This window comes from Anser anser (assembly GCF_964211835.1).
Source record: "Anser anser genome assembly, chromosome: 3".
Lineage (NCBI taxonomy): Eukaryota > Metazoa > Chordata > Aves > Anseriformes > Anatidae > Anser > Anser anser.
In genome coordinates, this window is record NC_139722.1 from 61,575,452 (window position 1) to 61,595,347 (window position 19,896).

Sequence of the window (19,896 nt, forward strand, 5' to 3'; positions counted from 1 at the left end):
AGTGGTGATAGATGGGGGAGTGAGGGATGCTGAGCCCAGCATTTTAGCAGTGCCCTTGAATTCTTGTTTTACCTGTTCACCTGTAATTGTAGCTTATCAGAAGCACATCAGAAGCCTGAGGTAGAAATACAGACAGATCACTGAACTTGAAAAAATGAAGCCGTGGGCTCCCAAAGTACACAACAAGGCCAGAGCCAAGACTGTGCTTTGCTGTGAACATAGTGAAATGTATTAGTTTCTCCATAACAGAAAGATAAATCCTTAAGCTGTGCAGAAGAATGTCTTAGAAACTTTCAGAGTGCTTCTGCGCTCAGCTCAAATGCTTATTTCTAAAAGTGGAAAAGAAGCTAATTCTCCATCTGCACCCAGTCCTGGCTTACGGCTAGAAACGCCTGCCAGGATAAACACTTAGACCGTAATCCTCAGCCCGGTGCAGTTAGGCACCTCAGCGCACTTGAGCATCTGGGTTCTAGCATCCACTTTGAAGATGGGCTTTCAAGCAGAGTGTTTGCTCAGCACAACTTGTTGTTTCACAAGGCTATCAAATAGCCTGACTTCAGTGATTTCTGCCTAGGGAGGTGTATTGAGGTGAGTGTATAAACCTCTGCCAATGCTTGAGAAACCTAGTCATACATTCAAAATGAGCACTAGTCATTTAATAACTTATTTCAACTGGAAAAATCATAAAGGATATGAGTAATAGGAATTTAGGAAAATTCCCACAAATCTTTCAATGTCTCCTCTTAGAAGAAAAAGAGCATTAGGTAAGACAGCATATTTGCTACAGATGGCCTTTCACACCTGCTGCAAGCCTGATGATGTAGAACAGCAGATTTGTGGCTTCTGGATAGGGAAAATCTGCAGGAAATATGAAAACTTCTGAAACTCTCTCACTCATTTCTCACTTCTCCATCAAGCATTTATTTACAGAAGTATTTCTCCAGGGACAGACCATTCAGGAAAGAAAAGAGAGAGAGAGAGAGAGAGAGAGAGAAAGAACTATTCATATCCCATGAAGAGAATGTAGCCTTATGACTTCTTACACTTCCTTGACTATCTTACAGAGTTTAAAAGTAATTATCAGTATGTGAAAGAACCTTCACATTTTGTGTGCTGTGGATTTTAACTTGCCAAGACAGTGATGTGTAGCAATATAAATCATCGTGATGCTAAGAACTTGTCCCTGTGTCTTAGTATTATGTATTATTCAAAACATGAATGGTATATGACTTGAGCTGAAGACAGGAACTCATAAGACTGCTTGTTTTAAACCAGAAATAAGAATGAATGACCCATACAAAACTGTATAAAACACCATACAAAATTCACCCTGCTCGAGTCTGAACTGAACCATATCCTGAAAGCAATTCAGTTAAGAATGGTGATATAAACATTTGCTCTTTCCATATGCACTCACTCATTCTAAATATCAAACTATAATAGGTTGGAAGCAGAGACTGTCTGAATAACTGGAAGTAAATGTCCTTCTGGAGAGGCCTTTGGCCCCTGAGTAGAACAGTACCCTCCAAAATTTTAAAATTAATTCACAAAATGAGAGCTTTACAATAATTACTACATTCATTAATGTTGAGAAAATATCACATCACCACCACACTGTAACAACCCTAATTGCAGATTATTAGGCTGTACTTCAGTGCAGAATTCGTAGCTCCCTTCTAAGTAGCACTGCCTGAGGTGACCAATGTGGATATCTTGCGGTCACGGAAAACATCCTGCATGTCTACAGCTCTCCCCCCACCCCATTCAGATCAGTGTTTGACCCTGATCAAAGCTCTGATAAGCATCAGATTATTTCTAGACCTTTACATGTCAGATATATCACCTGGGTGTGGTACCACAGCAATTCATATTTAATACTGTCATGACCTTGTACTTAATAACTGCATTAAGATACTTGATAAGTATGTACAAAGTCCAACTCAAAGAAATGTATCCTCTGAATCATAACAAATGAACAGGGGTTTGTCATTCACTCAGGTTATCTTTTTTTCTTCTCTTCTCTTCTGTCATCTGATAATTTTATTGAGTGACCAATTGCAACATGGTGGTTGCCTGGAGACTTCCAGTCGCTTGTAGATAAGTTATTAAAAGTGAAGACCCTGAGGCTGAAGCCTGAGGCTGAAATGGAGGGGAAAAAACCTTTAAGTTTTACTTATTGTACATATGTTGCAATCATGTTTCTTCTTTCAGTAGATGATATTCTAATAAACTGGATGTCTTGTTGTGAGCACCAAGACTCTAATCCAATTTTCAGGTGATGGAAAATAATTCTTTTGTTTTTCTTGGGGAACAGATTCTGTACCTTTTTTTTTTTTTTTTTCTCTGCCTAGCAGGTATATGAGCAAAGTGTTGTATAAGTGATTTTGATTGTCATTAAATGTTCTTTAAGTCAGCACAACTGTGTCATTAGAAAATCTTTTTATTCCAGGTTTGTTCCATTTGAGTGATACCTCTTCCTCTCGATTTTGAAATCCAGAAAATTGTTGTCTTTGAGAAGAAGAATAAAGTCTTACCTTTTAATACTATGGCGTTATAGCAGAAATGAAAAATAGCTACACAGTGCCAGGGACAAAATATGTTTGCTTCTGAAACACTGAAGAAAATTTTATTTTCAAGACAATGTTCCTCTTTCATGTACCTGCAATTTAAGCATCTAGTCTCTTAACTGTTTTCTTGTCTCATGTCTCTTAGCTGATCTCCCTGGCCTCCCCTTTCCAGTCACTGGCCGGAAAGGAGCCCTTTTCCTTTCTGCCCTTTTGAACACAATGCATCTGGACACTTTCAGAAATCTACATGTGGACGAGAGGAATCAGGTTGTGGAAGTGACCATTCCTCAACACTAAATACGAGGTGAGGTAAAACAACTGAATCAGATGCAGGTCATAGAGTCATAGAATCATTAAGGTTGGAAAAGACCTCTGAGATCATCTAGTCCAACTGTCCACCTACCACCAATATTGCCCACTAAATGACGATTAGGTCAGACATTTCCTGCTATGTCTGTAAGACAGACATAATCTAGTCCTAAGGAAAGAGTGAAAACAAAAACAAAAACAAAAACAAAAACAAACAGCTAGAAGCAAGGTAGAAGAGAGTCCTCTGAAAAACCTAAACTCCACCAATGGCAGGTTAACTCAGAATGTCTACTTCTGAGGATTGACAGATAAAAAGGCAAAAGTTGCTAGTTTGTTTGGAAAAGACTTCTTAGTTGCTTATTCTTCATGGTTAATCTCTGCACGTTTATGAGCTTGTGTAAACCTCACCAAATATTTTTCTGAATGTAATTTACTTGTGAGTGTAGCTTTTTTTTCCTTTTTTTTTTCCTGAAACCTCTTCCTTATAATTAGAAACATTTTTTTTTCTCACTGTGCATGATTGAAAAATGACCACAGCTATATCACTGTGCACTACCTGAGGAAGTAATCAATCTCTCTTTTATTTTTTATATTATTTTAATGGAATGCTGTATATTTTATGAAAACCTATCTCAAAATAAATAAATAAATTGATTTCTGCCAGTGAGTAGTAAGTATTTGTTTTATATCTTGGATATATTCTTCCCTTAATTTTAAATTTAATAAATTACTTCATTCTCAAGTGCCATTTTGAACATTAGCCCATTGTGAAGTAGCTAAACCGATAACATTTTTATCTGAGTTAAATGTGAATCAAAATATAATGAATGAATCTGTACATAATTTGTTCACTTTCTGCAATATTTTTTCACCTTCACTTGCATTTTACACTGATCTGCATACCTTTCATTTTGTAAGTGAGTGGGCAGAAGAGTGTGATTGCATGTGAAAAGTGAGTTATACATAGATGTATATGAATGTAGGCAGCAACTACAGAAAGCCATCAGAAAACCATGTCATGATGCTTGGGTAGCATGAGACATCTCTTTTTGTCACTTCATTGGATTTCTCCCTTCATGCAGCATATAATGACAAAATTTGTTAAAATTCTCTCATCAAGGCAAAACTTTTTTTCTTTCTTTTTCTCTCCTCTCCTCTCCTCTCCTCTCCTCTCCTCTCCTCTCCTCTCCTCTCCTCTCCTCTCCTCTCCTCTCCTCTCCTCTCCTCTCCTCTCCTCTCCTCTCCTCTCCTCTCCTCTCCTCTCCTCTCCTCTCCTCTCCTCTCCTCTCCTCTCCTCTCCTCTCCTCTCCTCTCCTCTCCTCTCCTCTCCTCTTCTCCTCTTTTATTTTTTATTTTTTTGCTTTTTTCTTTTTTTCTTTTTTCGTTTCTATTTTTCTATTTTTCTATTTTTCTATTTTTCTTTTCTTTCTTTTTTTTTTTTTTTTTTCTGTTTGCTGTCTCTGTGTGGCAAGCATAACAACAGGCACTACATTCCTGCCCTAGGTGCAGGTTTGGAAAGTCATGTTTGCCATGGAGCCTCCCTGATTAGACTCTGGATATGGTGCAGGAATTCACCAGTGGTTGGGTGATTACTACTGTGGTTTCCTCTATGGTGTTCTTCATTATTTCCTCTTGGTTTGTCCAAAAAAAAAAAGGGGGGGGGGGGGGGAAGGGGGGATGATTTTCATCCAAACCTCTCTTTCCCTTTGAATCCTTCATTGGTTTCCTAACAACCATGCATCACATGCAGACTCCTTGTATGTGTTTGAAAGACTTTCTGCAACTCTCTAGACTGCAAGTGCCTCTTGTATTAGTTCACAGTTACATCTCGATGACTACATTGTTGATCTGAGCGTGGGTGACCTCTTGTCATCCCTAATCTGTTCATAGTAGAAGGGTTCTTGAAATCTTACAGAGATATTGTCCCACTCTCCTTCCACCACCCATTAAAGCTTGCTTCTGTCATGGTGAGGCCCAATTTTATTGAACGATACCTTTAAAATTAATAGAAACATCGTCAAAACATGACGTGCCAGATCCAAGCAGTTTTGAGGGGAAGGCTGTGATTCCTATACTCCCTTAGTCCATAATCACCATATTGGTTGTTCTCATTGTAGCAACACATCTAAATTTAGACAGCAAACTCTTTGCCTGTTAGATTGCCAATTTACTCTGTGCCAAGTGCAGAGCATAGTTCAGGCCCTGCATAGTTTGGCCCCAGGTTAGGATTACTTACAGCTGGAGTGGCATGTCACTGCTGGCTTGCTGACCAGGCATTCTTGCAGGAAGCACTCATTGCTACACCTGTTTGGATTTCGTTCCTGGGTGTAACTTAGGGTATTATCTTTGACCAGTAAACTTAAACCTAATATGGAAATGGCTCCTTAAAGCCTGCCCCTTTGCTTGTGTGAAACCATGGAAATAACGAACGGCTCACATGCTTTTTAGGAACCCTCTATTTTCTGTGCAAAAATATTTCTGGAAAGGTACTCTCCATAGAGAGAGCTCATTTTCAGAGCACCCTCTCCTCTCACCTTGAATCTGGCAACCTGTGGAGCAATAGGCAGCCAGTTCTATTTTCTCCAGCATTTGAGGGAAAACGCCCAGTTTCTGAAATGCTGAAAGTACATTGTGTGTGTGTGTTTTGGGGTAAGCAAGCATACTGGGTGATGAATGAGGAGAATTTTCCAGATCAGCTGATCAGGTGTACACTTGTCCAGAACTCCTTGAAAAAAAGGAACAGAAAAGCAACATATTATGTAAAATGCATGTTGAAATGTAGCACTGAAGATAAATTCTGACTGCTGTGCTTAACACAACTGCAAACTTTTCATTGCACTCCTCTGTTTGCTGGCAAATAGTACAAGGCTCGTGTTGCATCCAGGACACTGCATAACGATTTTTCAGGCATTGTCAGTATTTTACAAATTCAGATGAGGCCCCATGAAATGAAGGTAAAGCTTAATCTAATTAATTTAAAAATAAATACAGGTAATTTTTCTGTTTAAAAATGTCGAAGTAAAGCATTTGAACTTAAATAAACACATTCCTTTCCCCTAGCTGAAAAAAATTCATGAATTTGCCATGGATTTCTGTGTAATTTTGTCTAACCCCCAAACCTTATTTTTTGGAGAATAAGATACTCAGAGAAAAATGTTTCAAATTCTTTCCATATTTAGAAACGTGTAAGGAAAAATCATATCTGTCTGCAGGATTAGGAGCTCCTGTCATTCCAAATGTATGGCCTTTGGAGGTGTAACTGGGTGTTTGTGCCAACAGCCACAGACAAAATGAGCTGGGACTCATGGACACTGATAACATTAGCTATAGTTTTGGCAAGTTGGTGCCAAGCAGCTATTTACTGTGGCGCTCACCTCATCCAAGCCTCTTCACTGTTGTTTCCCTGGATTTGCCCCTGATGGTTGCAGCCTCCTCCCTCCTTCTCTCACTCCCTCCTTTGCTTCTCCCTCTTTTTTTTTTTTTTTGGTGTGTGTGTGTGTGTGTGTGTGTGTCTTATCATGTTCCTGCCCCTACCCCCAGTGCAACCAGGGCTTGGGAAGACAGTACAACTGTGAAAATACCATAGTGTTTGCTGCCATAGATTTTTTTGTGTTTTATCTCCTTTCTCTAATTTTTGGCTGTCTTGTCTGTTTTGAGTGTAAGCAACTCAGGGTGTGGACTGCCTCCTTCTCTTCATCCCCACAGTGCCTAGGATTGTAGATCTCTGTTTCTGGTTCATTCTTAACAGCAATAATGATAAGCATGTAAATAAAATGGACAAGAGAGTTTTATGTATTTACCTAGTTAGGAGATAGTGAAGAAGCACATTTTTTGCCTAAAAAATTCTCCCTATATGAAGAAAACAATTGTCATTCTATAGTGAGATTCTTGCATGCTTATTTTACTTCAAGCGTGTTTTGTATTTTTATCTTCCACTGGCAGCCTTACATGACTCTAGATAGCAGTCTCTCTCGCACAATAAATCCTCATTCTTATTTTTCTTTCCATTTTCTTGCAGACCAACTTAAAATTTACCAATCTCCATATCCACAGCCTTATATAAATTCTGTTTTCTATCCTGCTTTGCAAACCTAATTAACAGTAGAGTCCTGCAAGAACTCAGCATGTATAAAAGCTGGGGTAGGCTCCTGGGCCGCAGTTTCTTTTTAAGCAGTCATGAAACGAAGGTGATAGAGGTATTCTGTGCATCCTACAGTGGTTCCTTATCTCCTGTGAGGGCAGTCTCTCTCACAGCTGTTTGCCAGAATTTCTCAGACTCACCAGCAAAGCTGGGATTGGAACAAATCGAAATGAACAGTTTCCAAGCTTTAATCCTAATGTCCTACACTCAGTTCCCAACCTATGCTAGAAGGGCTTGCTTACATTTTCCCCTCTCAATCCATGAAGCCTCTTATATAAAATGCTTTCCTAGGTCACTCAAAAATCATTCTGTGATGATTCAGTCGTCCATAATCTTTAAGGAGCTTTTGGCACTGCTTGGTAACTTCTTGGAAATTTGAGGAGGGCAAATATAAGGTGCACTGTATAAGTGTATGAGGGAAAATATTTTTTCAAGGCTCATCATTTATAGCTCAGCAAAGATCAAGCATGAAAATAGTACAGTCTCAATTAGCTGCTAGTCTGGATGATACTGGCAAGCTGTAAATAAAAACCATCTGTGTTTTAGTGGACTGTGAATAGGCTCCTTTGAGCAGCCGAGGAATGGCTTGAGCTGGCTGTTGGAGGCTCAGAAAAGCCCCAGCCTGCATGACGGGATTCTGCCCTGCTCAGCTGTTGGCAGTTACCTAACAGTTGTGTTTCTTTTTTTTTTCTTTTTTTTTTTTCTTTTTTTCCTTTTAAATTAACGTGCAACAAACTTCAAGTTAACCTTAAACTGAGGTCAGTCTGAGGCTACATGTGCACGATGCTGAAAATATCTAAAGGGTTCTGATTACTTCAACTCCTGTCAATCTAGTTACAGACCTTAATATAAGATAGAAACTATTCTGGTCCCATAAATCTCCAGTCTTCCTAGCAATGGGATAAAACCAGATCTCTTAGGCTATTTTTTTTAGATTCTGGATTTATTTTTCTTTATATCAGTGTTCAACACATGGTGTTCATTTCCCTCCCAAAGTGGAACCACCAGAGCTAAATGTGAACACAGATGAAGCATATTTTCTACAAACTAAAAGCTCATGGGCAAGGGAAGTTGCTGTCCTTAAAAATAAATAAATAAATAAATAAATAAATAAATAAATAAATAAATAAATAAATAAATAAAGTGCAGGAGGAAAAAAAAAAGAAAAAAGAAAAAAAAAGTCTCACTTTTCTACATGTTTCTAAGGGCCACTTTCAAATTTAGTCTTCCAAAGAAGAAGCTAATCATGCCTGCAAGATCTTGGCATGATGTAACATGCTGCAGAGAGGTCTCCAGGTGCTGTAACTGATTTTCTCAGAATTTTGTCAAAATTCTCTTGTCTGGAACCAGAGTTGATCTGATTAGAAATCTTTCTACTGTACATTAAAAGCATTAAAAATAGTTTATATTGAAATTACTCTTGACCATCAGTTGATTTAATTAAATTCCTAGTTTTGAGAAACATTAGGAAAATGTTCTTAAACTATTAAAATACCCATTTGTGTCAAAATATTTTCATAGCTGAAAAATTAACTTGGTATACAGCAAAAATGCTCCAACTTTTTAAACAGTTAAAAGCAAAGTTAGTTTAAAAATGATCTACATGGAATATTAAGATTTACCAAATCATAACTTTTTTTCTAACCTCACAATAATAGTCAAACATACCAGTTTTGGCTAAGAAAAACTATTCAAACCTTGAACATTCTTGTAGAAGCACTGAGTGTGAAATGGCTTTTTAGGTGACATCGTTTCATTTTGCTAATCTGCCAAATCTATTCTTCACTCCCTGTGAAGTGGTCAGGTGTTAATCAACATTACCCTATTAGCTATGGTGTTCTCTGTTTTAACTGCCTGGGGATGGTATTGTTTGCACAGGTGCCCTAGCTGGGGAACTGAATTAATATCCATTTTTCTTGGCTGAAAGGCTTGTTTTTCATGTCTTGCCTGTCTTTTTGCAAATGTAAATGCAAAATTACTTTTAGACTTGCATTTACAATTAGCTGTTTTCACACAACAGGCTTTCTTTCCTGCTGATGCTGGTTCATTAGTATGGAGATAATTTTTCATGCTTTCACCTACAGGCCTGATCCTTTCCCCACTGAAATTATTAAATATGTTGCCATTAAGATCAATGGAAGCAGTGCCTGATCCTGCATCACTATTCTTCTTCTCCTGAAGAAGTTGCAGACTTTCCTAAAAGTGATGGTTAGGCAGTAGGTTGCTCTCCATTAAACACAACATTAAGGTGTGTGGGTTTTCCAATTCAGTTCTTCTCAGTCTTCTCATTCATACTGAGTATGCTCACTTACTTCACAGTACTGGCTGTCATAGTCCCTTGCTTAGTATAATAGTCAGTGCATCTTTCCTGTGAGTTAAGAGTTTTCCAAAAAAAAAAAAAAAAGTCCATTTTCTTCCTTAGGAGTCTTTGTTTCTGGTTTGTTGCCATAACTAAGGAAAAACATGACATAAGGAAGACAAATCAGAGATCAGCATTGTATTTAGCACTGAAGGTGGAAAGGCTGATTTGCACTTTACGATGCATCCAAACCCTATGACTTGTCCTCTCCCCAGTGTACAGGAGGGATTTCTAAGTGAGTTATTTATTTATTTATTTATTTATTATTAGAAAACTGTACCAACTTGCCCTGACACAGAAGCCCAAGCTGTGAAAGGAACCCTGTTTCATAAAGCAAATACCTGCTGCCTTTTCCAGGGTATTTGGTCTTGCTTCTAAACAAAATGAAGCTTACTTAAGCTTGTTACCTAGGAATGAACACATGCTGTAACCAGTTCTTTGTGGGATAAAATATGCTACAATTTTTTGTATTTATTTTTTCCTTCTTCACAGACTTTCAGATTATTTAAAGCACCAAAGTGAAAATAATGTTATGGCTATAAGCGACCCACTTCTCTGTTCAAGCATACCTCTCTCAGTGCCAGAACAAAAGGCTGTTTTCTGCTTTAGTAGACCGAAGACTCCATTGAAGAACACCATGCAAATAAAGGAAACATTAGATACATGAGTGTTCGGCATACCAATGACTCTCTTCTGCATGCACCTTCTTAATTTTGCCTACATTCAGTTTTAACTAGCTCCCTACCACAAAGGTGATAATGAAAAATATCAGAGGATGGACGATGCTGGTAGTTTCTTATTTTAAAGCATCAGGAATATTACCCCTCAAGGACAGATGTAGCATTTTGTCTATAACTTCTCTAGAAATCCACTTACAATGTCATCTGGGAGACTAACTATTACCTGTGGGAAAACTGGGTAGAGTACATGAAAGGAAGACCTTTCTCTACCCTAACCAGGTTTCATATCCATGAGTGGTAATGTCTAAGAAGATAAAGGGAGTTTGATGATCTTACATACTTCAGCACTGTGTTGGAGAACATTTCTCAGATTTTGCTGAGGATGCCCAAGTTTTGGCAGCAGGAGAGAAGGAGGGAGGGGGGGAAGGGAATACAGCATGGGAGAGGCTTGCAGTACAGGACCCAGCCTCTATCTGCCTCCCTTGTCACCAATCACATGGGCACCCTTGAATAATTTTGACTCACGTATGATTTTCCTGCTTTAGCTGTGAAGGAAACAAAATGGCTGCTCCCCCTCTTTGCTATCCCTTGGCTAAAATTAATTTGAAAATAGGAGTAGGATAGCTGGCAGACTGGACAAATGTGTGATGCTTGGAGAAGCTAATTTTTGGATTCAGAAACAAAGATAGACAGCATTTCCTTATCTCTGATTTTTGAAAGATTGTGAGTGTTTGCCAACTCTTTTACTAGCTGGTATTTGTAATTGCTTTAAGGTATTGCGTTCAAGTGTTGTAAGTGTTTTTTGAAATTGCTTCCAAGGGGAGAGTTTTCGGAGATGCTACTGGATATAAAGTAAATGACGCACAGCTGAATTCCTTACCTACTTCTTCACTACGCAGTTCCAGTGACACAAGAAACCACAGGCATGCAGGGCTCACAGGTCCTGCACCCGAGCCACCACTCCCTCACCATGCTGTTGCTTCTCCCTCCTTCGTCCACTCCATCCTCCTACGGCCCCATCCCTCATTTCCTCCACAAACTTTTAACTCTCAGTGGTCAGACCAAGTGGTTCTTACCTCTCAGCTAGGACCTGAACCCTGTAATCATAAATCCATTAATTACTAGACTTCTTCTGCATGAATAGAAGTCTGGTAAGGTGCTTATTATTTAGATGACAGAGAGAGTGTTTCCTGTTTATCTGGTTCTGTTCTTACAAAGTATCCTGCTACAAACAAGTGCTTTGGCTGAAGCCTCAGCTTTCATAGGATCAGTCTGGTTTTACCAAGGCGAGTCCACATCCTGGAGCCTGCAATTGCACCTTAATGCCCTGGAAACTATTTTCTTGCTCACAGAAACTTTATTTTGCTATGTTATGGTGTGGGCATGCAGTGCAATCTCCACATACTGCTCTGTTGTGATGTCACTGTGCTGCAAAATGATACGCTGGCATTTGCAAAGCAAGAAGAAAAAAAAAAAAAGAGATTTAAAAAGTCTTTGTTTCTTACCAGGTCTGGTAAGACAAAAAGAAATCAACAATTTGAAACACATCACAGTAGTCTTTAGAGAGAATTTCAACTAAATGTTAGTCATTCTTCTATTACTAAGCTGATACATAATTATTGCTGAGTACATAGGAAGCTTGCAAATTGCTTTTATATTGAAATGTCTAATTAAATATTTGGCTTAACTAAATAATAGATTAAAAATGACGTGAAAGGACATCACGTGAGTAGCTGACTTTTCTGGTAATGGCCTTGGGAGAGAAATATGTGCTATCAAACAAGCCTCTGCAGCAAGTGTGCAAGGAACTGATCTATTTCTGTATAAATTCCAAGAAAAATTCTGCACAGAAATAGTCTTCTTTAATTGATGCACCTTTTATTCAGCCAGTTCTTACATTGTTTGTTTCTTGGGAGTAGCCGAGCTGGACCAAATACCATCTCCAAGGGGAAAACGGATCCTAGGCCAGGAGCTGGCGGGGCTCATAGAGAGAGCTTTAAACTAGGTAAGAAGGGGGACGGGGCTCAAACAAGGCTTGTCGGAGCTGTGCCGGGGGAAACAATGGCTAGGCCGGGGAAGAAGGCGATGGCCCAGCTGAAGTGCATCTACACTAATGCACGCAGCATGGGTAACAAACAGGAGGAGCTGGAAGCCATTGTGCAGCAGGCAGGCTACGACTTGGTTGCCATCACGGAGACGTGGTGGGACCGCTCCCACGACTGGAGTGCTGCAATGCCTGGCTATCGGCTCTTCAGGAGGGACAGGCAGCACAGAAGGGGAGGTGGCGTGGCTCTCTACATTAGAGAATCTTTCGATGTTGTAGAACTCCAGGCTGGGAATGATAAGGTTGAATCCCTGTGGGTTAGGATCCGCGGGAAGGCCGGCAAGGCTAGCATCCTGGTGGGGGTCTGTTATAGACCGCCGAACCAGGATGAGGAGACGGATGAGGAGTTTTATAGGCAACTGACAGAAGTTGCAAAATCGTCGGCGCTTGTCCTCGTGGGGGACTTCAACTTCCCGGACATATCCTGGAAACACAACACGGCACAGAGAAAGCAGTCTAGGAGGTTTCTGGAGAGCGTGGGAGATAGCTTCCTGACGCAGCTGGTCAGTGAACCTACCAGGGGTGGTGCCCCGCTAGACCTTCTCTTCACAAACAGAGAAGGACTGGTGGGAGATGTGGTGGTCGGAAGCTGTCTGGGGCAGAGTGACCACGAAATGGTAGAGTTCTCTATTCTTGGCGAGGCCAGGAAGGGGACCAGTAAAACTGCTGTCTTGGACTTCCGGAGGGCTGACTTTGAGCTGCTCAGGACGCTGGTTGGCCGAGTCCCTTGGGAGGCGGTTCTGAAGGGCAGAGGAGTCCAGGAAGGCTGGGCGCTCCTCAAGAAGGAAATCGTGATGGCACAGGAGCGGTCCGTCCCCACGTGCCCAAAGATGAGCCGGCGTGGAAGAAGACCGGCCTGGCTCAACAGAGAGTTGCGGCTGGAGCTTAGCAGAAAAAAGAGGGTTTATAATCTTTGGAAAAAAGGGCGGGCCACTGAGGAGGACTACAAGGATGTAGCGAGGCTGTGCAGGGAGAAAATTAGAAAGGCCAAAGCTCATCTGGAGCTCAACCTGGCTACTGCCGTTAAAGACAACAAAAAATCCTTTTACAAATACATCAACGCGAAACGGAGGACTAGGGAGAATCTCCATCCTTTACTGGATGCGAGGGGAAACCTAGTTACTAAGGATGAGGAAAAGGCTGAGGTGCTTAATGCCGCCTTTGCCTCAGTCTTTAGCGGCAATACCGGTTGTTCTCCGGACACCCAGTGCCCTGAGCTGGTGGAAGGGGATGGGGAGCTGGATGTGGCCTTCGCTATCCATGAGGAAATGGTTGGCGACCTGCTACGGAGCTTGGATGTGCGCAAGTCGATGGGGCCGGATGGGATCCACCCGAGGGTACTGAGAGAACTGGCGGAGGAGCTGGCCGAGCCGCTTTCCATCATTTATCGGCAGTCCTGGCTATCGGGGGAGGTCCCGGTTCACTGGCGGCTAGCCAATGTGACGCCTATCTATAAGAAGGGCCGCAGGGCAGACCCGGGGAACTATAGGCCTGTCAGTTTGACCTCAGTGCCGGGGAAGCTCATGGAGCAGATTATCTTGAGGGTCATCACGCGGCACTTGCAGGGCAAGCAGGCGATCAGGCCCAGTCAGCATGGGTTTATGAAAGGCAGGTCCTGCTTGACGAACCTGATCTCCTTCTATGACCAAGTGACGCGCTTGGTGGATGAGGGAAAGGCTGTGGACGTGGTCTACCTTGACCTCAGTAAGGCTTTTGACACCGTTCCCCACAACATTCTCCTCAAGAAACTGGCTGCTCGGGGCTTGGACTGGCGTACGCTTCGCTGGGTTAGAAACTGGCTGGATGGCCGGGCCCAGAGAGTTGTGGTGAATGGAGTCAAATCTGGCTGGAGGCCGGTCACTAGTGGAGTCCCCCAGGGCTCGGTACTGGGGCCGGTCCTCTTTAATATCTTTATTGATGATCTGGATGAGGGCGTCCAGTGCACCCTCAGTAAGTTTGCAGATGACACCAAGCTAAGTGCGTGTGTCGATCTGCTCGAGGGCAGGAAGGCTCTGCAGGAGGATCTGCATAGGCTGGAGCGATGGGCTGAGGTCAACTGCATGAAGTTCAACAAGGCCAAGTGCCGGGTCCTGCACCTGGGCTGCAACAACCCCAAGCAGAGCTACAGGCTGGGAGATGAGTGGCTGGAAAGCTGCCTGGCCGAGAAGGACCTGGGAGTATTGGTGGATAGTCGGCTGAATATGAGCCAGCAGTGTGCCCAGGTGGCCAAGAAGGCCAACGGCATCCTGGCCTGTATAAGAAGCAGTGTGGCCAGCAGGTCGAGGGAAGTGATTGTGCCCCTGTACTCGGCTCTGGTGAGGCCGCACCTCGAGTACTGTGTTCAGTTTTGGGCCCCTCGCTACAGGAAGGACATGGACGTGCTCGAGCGAGTCCAGAGAAGGGCGACCAAGCTGGTGAGGGGTCTGGAGAACAAGTCTTACGAGGAGCGGCTGAGGGAGCTGGGCTTGTTCAGCCTGGAGAAGAGGAGGCTCAGGGGCGACCTCATCGCTCTCTACAGTTACCTGAAAGGAGGCTGTAGAGAGGTGGGGGTTGGTCTATTCTCCCACATGCCTGGTGACAGGACGAGGGGGAATGGGCTAAAGTTGCGACAGGGGAGTTTTAGGTTGGATGTTAGGAAGTACTTCTTTACCGAAAGGGTTATTAAGCATTGGAACGGGCTGCCCAGGGAGGTGGTGGAGTCACCATCCCTGGAGGTCTTTAAAAGACGTTTAGATGTAGAGCTTGGGGATATGGTTTAGTGGAGTACTTAGTGTTAGGTCGGAGGTTGGACTCGATGATCTTGAGGTCTCTTCCAACCTAGAAAAATCTGTGAATCTGTGAATCTCCTTTTCGCTCTCTGCATAAGGAATCACTCTGTCAGACCAGGTGCAGAATGGAGGGGATGCCTCAGAGGTGATCCCCTTTTCCTAGGGATAATTTGATTTCTTTACTAACAGTGTAAATGATTTCATTTTTAAGCATTAGTTACATCAGATCCAGGCTATTTCTAGAGCCTCACAAGCAGCGATTAGCAATTTCCTCTCAGATAATCCAACTAGGTTACTAAATCTAAGGTTAAGAGTCTTCCTGCTTTAAGTGGTCTTAGTGTCTACATCTACAAAGCCTTTTATGTTAGAAGAACAATTTAGTGACAGCATTACTTTGGAGGATATGCATCCAAATGATTGATCTTAACTTATTCCATTAATCAACTTAATGAAAACACTGTGTAAAGTGTTATGATTTTTTCATTTTGTTGACTGTTATGCATAATGAAGATATAGCAGTTCCTTCTAGTTATACACAATGATTTTAGTTAAAAGGTGAATATATTACCAGAGGAATTTAATTGTATATGGGCCAGCAGATTAAAGAATTTCCAATTAGAATGTCAGAAACATGTCAGAAGCTGGAGCCAGAGCTTCACAGCTCAGTGACCAAGCTGCTCCAAACAAACAAATTGGATCACCTCATTGATTCAGATATGGGTTCCAAGATAACATGTTTTCAGGTTGCTATTTTCAGCATCATTGTGGATGCTATTAGAGAGCAAAAATGCTGTATTAGCCATTCACCTGCTTAATTACTGTTCATAAAGATTCTCTTGTAATGACAATGCTTGGAAGATTTCAGCCTTTATGCACAGGCATATGGAAAGAGTGCTATATTGGAAACAGTTTTGAAGATTATATATCTCTGTGCCATTCATGATTTTTGAAAGAAGATTTATGACATAATCACCTTTTTGTTTGCCATTGTCATCTGTAGTTTTGTGCATAACCATTTACAGAAGCATTCAAGAGGATACTTCTGACAGCAGAAAACTAGAGTAGGAGCTTCAAGGCCCAACACCACAGTGTTGTCATCAGGGTTGGTTTTGCCATTGTATCAAGTGGAAGTAGGATTAATCTTGAGCTAGTAGGCACAGACACAACAGAAACTTCAGAATTTTTCAGGGAAATTATATTTTAATTTTATTTTTATTTCTGTGTGTTTGAGAGTTTTTTAAAATGCCAGCTTCCCTGCTTGGTGGGCGCATATCGTGACAATGAAAACCAATGTCTGGTAAAACAGTAGATTTTAATCTTTTTCAGGAAAAGTTAGAAGAAGATGATATAATTGTTGGGAGAGTGAGTCAGCCTCATTTCCTGACCAAATTCTATTTTGGCTTAATAACTTCCCTTTGTCTGAATTCCCCCACACTTTCAGAGACACTGTAGTTTACATCCAACCTCACAGTATTCTGATGTGGTGTTAAAGATCCTCCCTTCCACTGCGTATGTGTGACTATGCTGAAGTTGTGGGAAGAGTGATTCTTGCTTGTTAAATCATAGCACTCTGCAGTCTTGAGTTAGTCTTTACGTAAAAGGTGCTGTATAAGTGTAGATTTCAAAGCAAATATATTATTATGATCTTTATTATTTTTTTATTCCTATTTTGAGTGAATACTTTGAAATATTGTGTAATGTCAAATATTTCTAATTATGCTTCTTTAAGAAAATGAACAAAACTTTATGGTCTCCAATAGGATCTGAATTGGCATGTTATCTTTGATCTAAATCTAAGTATTTTAGACCACTCAGGTAGTGTTGGCATGACATGTGGATTGAGTTTCTGAAGAATCTTGGAGTCTCAAGCTGTGTAAACTCATATTGACTTGACAAGACAATAACATTTATCAAGGTGATGTGATATTTAGTGGTGGTAGGGTGACTTTTCTAAACACCCTACAACTCTAATCAAAAATGTGACAAACAGGAACATGCTAAGCTTATAATAATAAAAATAATTATCTTTAAAAAGGAAAACCTTGACCTCTCTTTACCTGTAAAGCATAAGGAGGTTGCCTTTGTGATCTGATGACGGACTGCCCTTGAATTCTTACATCATATACTAAAAATGTCAACACAGGAACCTCCAAAGGAATGAGCCTCTCTTCTGAGATGCACTGAATATACACACTAGCTATGTTTGAGTCACTCAATGAAGTACTTCTGGAATCTCAGCACATTGCTATAGTATGTTACAGGTCTGGTGTCACATGCCCTAATAGCAGGGTAGAGAGCTGTAGCTAATCTCACCTTCATGCACTCAAGGCATAGTCACTCTTCACAGAAGTAGCACCACGGTGCTGTTAGACCTTTGTTGAAATTTCTGCTGTATGGCAGCCCCACTTATGGGCTAGAATGGGTCGAGGGGTGACCCCGAATCGGCGCATCCCCTGGCTGTACCACAGAAGCCCTCCCCTGCCCCAGGGCTGTGCTCCTCCCAGGCAGGTTGCCGCCAGGGAAGATGGGTGCCCACCACCCTGCTGGGCTCCTCCAGGTGGGCTCTGCTGCCCCGCAGCTTCCCCATTGGCAGAAGTCAGCAGGAACCTTAAGTAAATTTGTTTCCTGATGTTTACAGGCTGCAGGTTGCTTTGGTAACATGGTTAAATGCCAGCCCGGGCATGCTAGATTTCATCTGTGCTGTCATCTTTATTAGATGATCAGGAACTCTCTTTTCCCAGCACACTAGTTCTGATGTTTATGTGGGACCATGGTCAGGTCAGCTCAGGAAGAGCAGGGCTCTTTCAGCATTGCCATTCACAGGGGCTATGTTGTTACTTTGTCTGATTTATTTTCCTCAGTATCACAGCGAAACTAGCAAGCCTAGAGCATATCCCTTCTCTCTCTCCCACAGTGAGAGGATGTTAGCCATGCACCCCCTGCATGGGATGGGGAAAAAATGCTGCACTTCCATAGGGCATAACTCAGCTTTGTGGGCTCCCACAGAGCCCAGATCCTCTGCAAACATCAGCGTCAGATTTTCCATGTGTGGTAGAAGCCTGATTTTACTGCAGCTGCCTCAGGTGATCAATGCACTGACACCAGTTATCATAGATGTGAGGTCATGTGGGGAGAGGTGGAGTCTCATTAGACACATCTGAAATAAATGAAAGGGTTTCTAACCCTTACTTTGCTCCTCCACAGCCACCATCTTATTCAGAAGTCAAGAACAACAACAACAACATGGATGGGGGGAGCAGTAAAAAAGGACTCATTCCTTGCATTTCAAAAAAGGATCATGTCATTGTCATTTAGACATAAGCCTCACTGTGGACGGAAGTATTAAAGGCTTAGTGAGTCATTTATACCTAGCTATACTTCCAAACATTGGGGTGGCTTTCATTGCAGCTCGGTGTCACTGCCTGCATGTGTGTGATGAGAAGAAGAGGATTGTCCACTGTGACCGCCACGTCAAGAGAGGGGTTAGCTTATGCTTTATTCAAATGAATTAACAGACTAAGGGAATCCTGTGCCTGAACAGCTTCCTAAAATAACACTGCTTACTTGCTGTGATACTAAATCCAAGATTAGCATGGTGTTCTCCCTTTCACCTTTCCTTCTATTTCTTCCTTTCCCAAAAAGAAAAATAAAGCCTCCTCCTCGTAAAAAAGGATATTGAACTCGACTTCCAAGGAACCTTGTTTCATCTGAGATCACATGATGTGCAAGAGAAAGATGAAATCCTGAAGCTCATGGAAGCTGACATGAGCACTGGCTGAAATGGAGCTGTGTGAGACTCCCCAGAATTGCCCTAAAACTAGGCATAATGTATGTTTTGCAACATCAGAAACAGAGATGGAATAACACCAAAAGCTCAGTTCTATTTTATACCATGTTCACAAATGCTGTCTAGTGTCAGTGTAGAGCTGTCTTGGGAAGGGAAGGGAAGGGAAGGGAAGGGAAGGGAAGGGAAGGGAAGGGAAGGGAAGGGAAGGGAAGGGAAGGTTTTTGTTTGTTCTTTTCTGGGGGGAGGGTTTCCATAAGTATTTTGATTGCTGAGCATTGAGGCATGGCAGACTTCCACTCCTCTCTAGCAGTTTCAAAAGCATTAGCAATGCAGACCTTCTCAAAGAGGTTGTAAGCTTATAAGGCATTAACTGACTTGAAACATAGAAGGAGTTGGATGGGTATGGGTCCCTGTTATGATCTGGTGTGGTAGGCGTGCTATTTTTGGCAAAAATTTGCCTTAAATGATCTCATTGCATCTCAAAATATTTGGCTGTATACCAAAGCCCTACTCTTTTTTGCACATCACTGTTTTGTATGTATGTGAAGTGACGGCATCATAACCATATTATGGGAAGCTCTGAGCAGTCCAGGAGGTGAAAGAGGACTGCATCACCTCTTCTCCCAAGAGTCCTTGATCACCTATTAAACTTCCCTAAATAAGGGATTCAGGTTGTACAAACAGGTCCGCAAATTCTTTGTTTTTACTCAGCAGTCTCTTTTCTTTCAGCCATATAATAAAAACAATAAAGATTTATTTAGAGTCTGAAGGCCAGAATGCCTTGGAAACCCAATAAGCCTCCATTTCAGCTATAGCTGGAAAGAATTGTCTCTCTACTTTATTTCTCCTGCTGAGTTTTCACACTTCTCTAGTTTTAGTTTTTATTCACTGAAGTGTCATAAGAAAACACTGTTTCTGGCAGCATTACACAGCAGGAAGAAAAGAAAAGGGAAAAAAAAAAAAGAAAGGTGATTTCCATCCTAGTTTGAAGATCTGATAGAACAGGGCTAAAATGTAGCTGCCTTTTCATGAGACATCCCTCCTCAGCTACCTAAGCCTTTTTTCCTATCTTTTTTTTTTTTCTTTCAATTGATACTTTGTTATATGAAAGACTGCCACAGAGTTCAAGGATGACTTAATCCACCTGGGCGGAGGTTAGCTGCTGGCTGGATTTGTGCTGG

At 41.6% G+C, this 19,896-nt stretch overlaps 1 long non-coding RNA gene across 1 annotated transcript in view; it reads right to left on the minus strand.

The window, feature by feature from the left end:
- LOC310896728 overlaps positions 1-19,896 on the minus strand; it is a 72,983-nt gene that overhangs the window by 15,412 nt on the left and 37,675 nt on the right. The window lies entirely within an intron of this gene.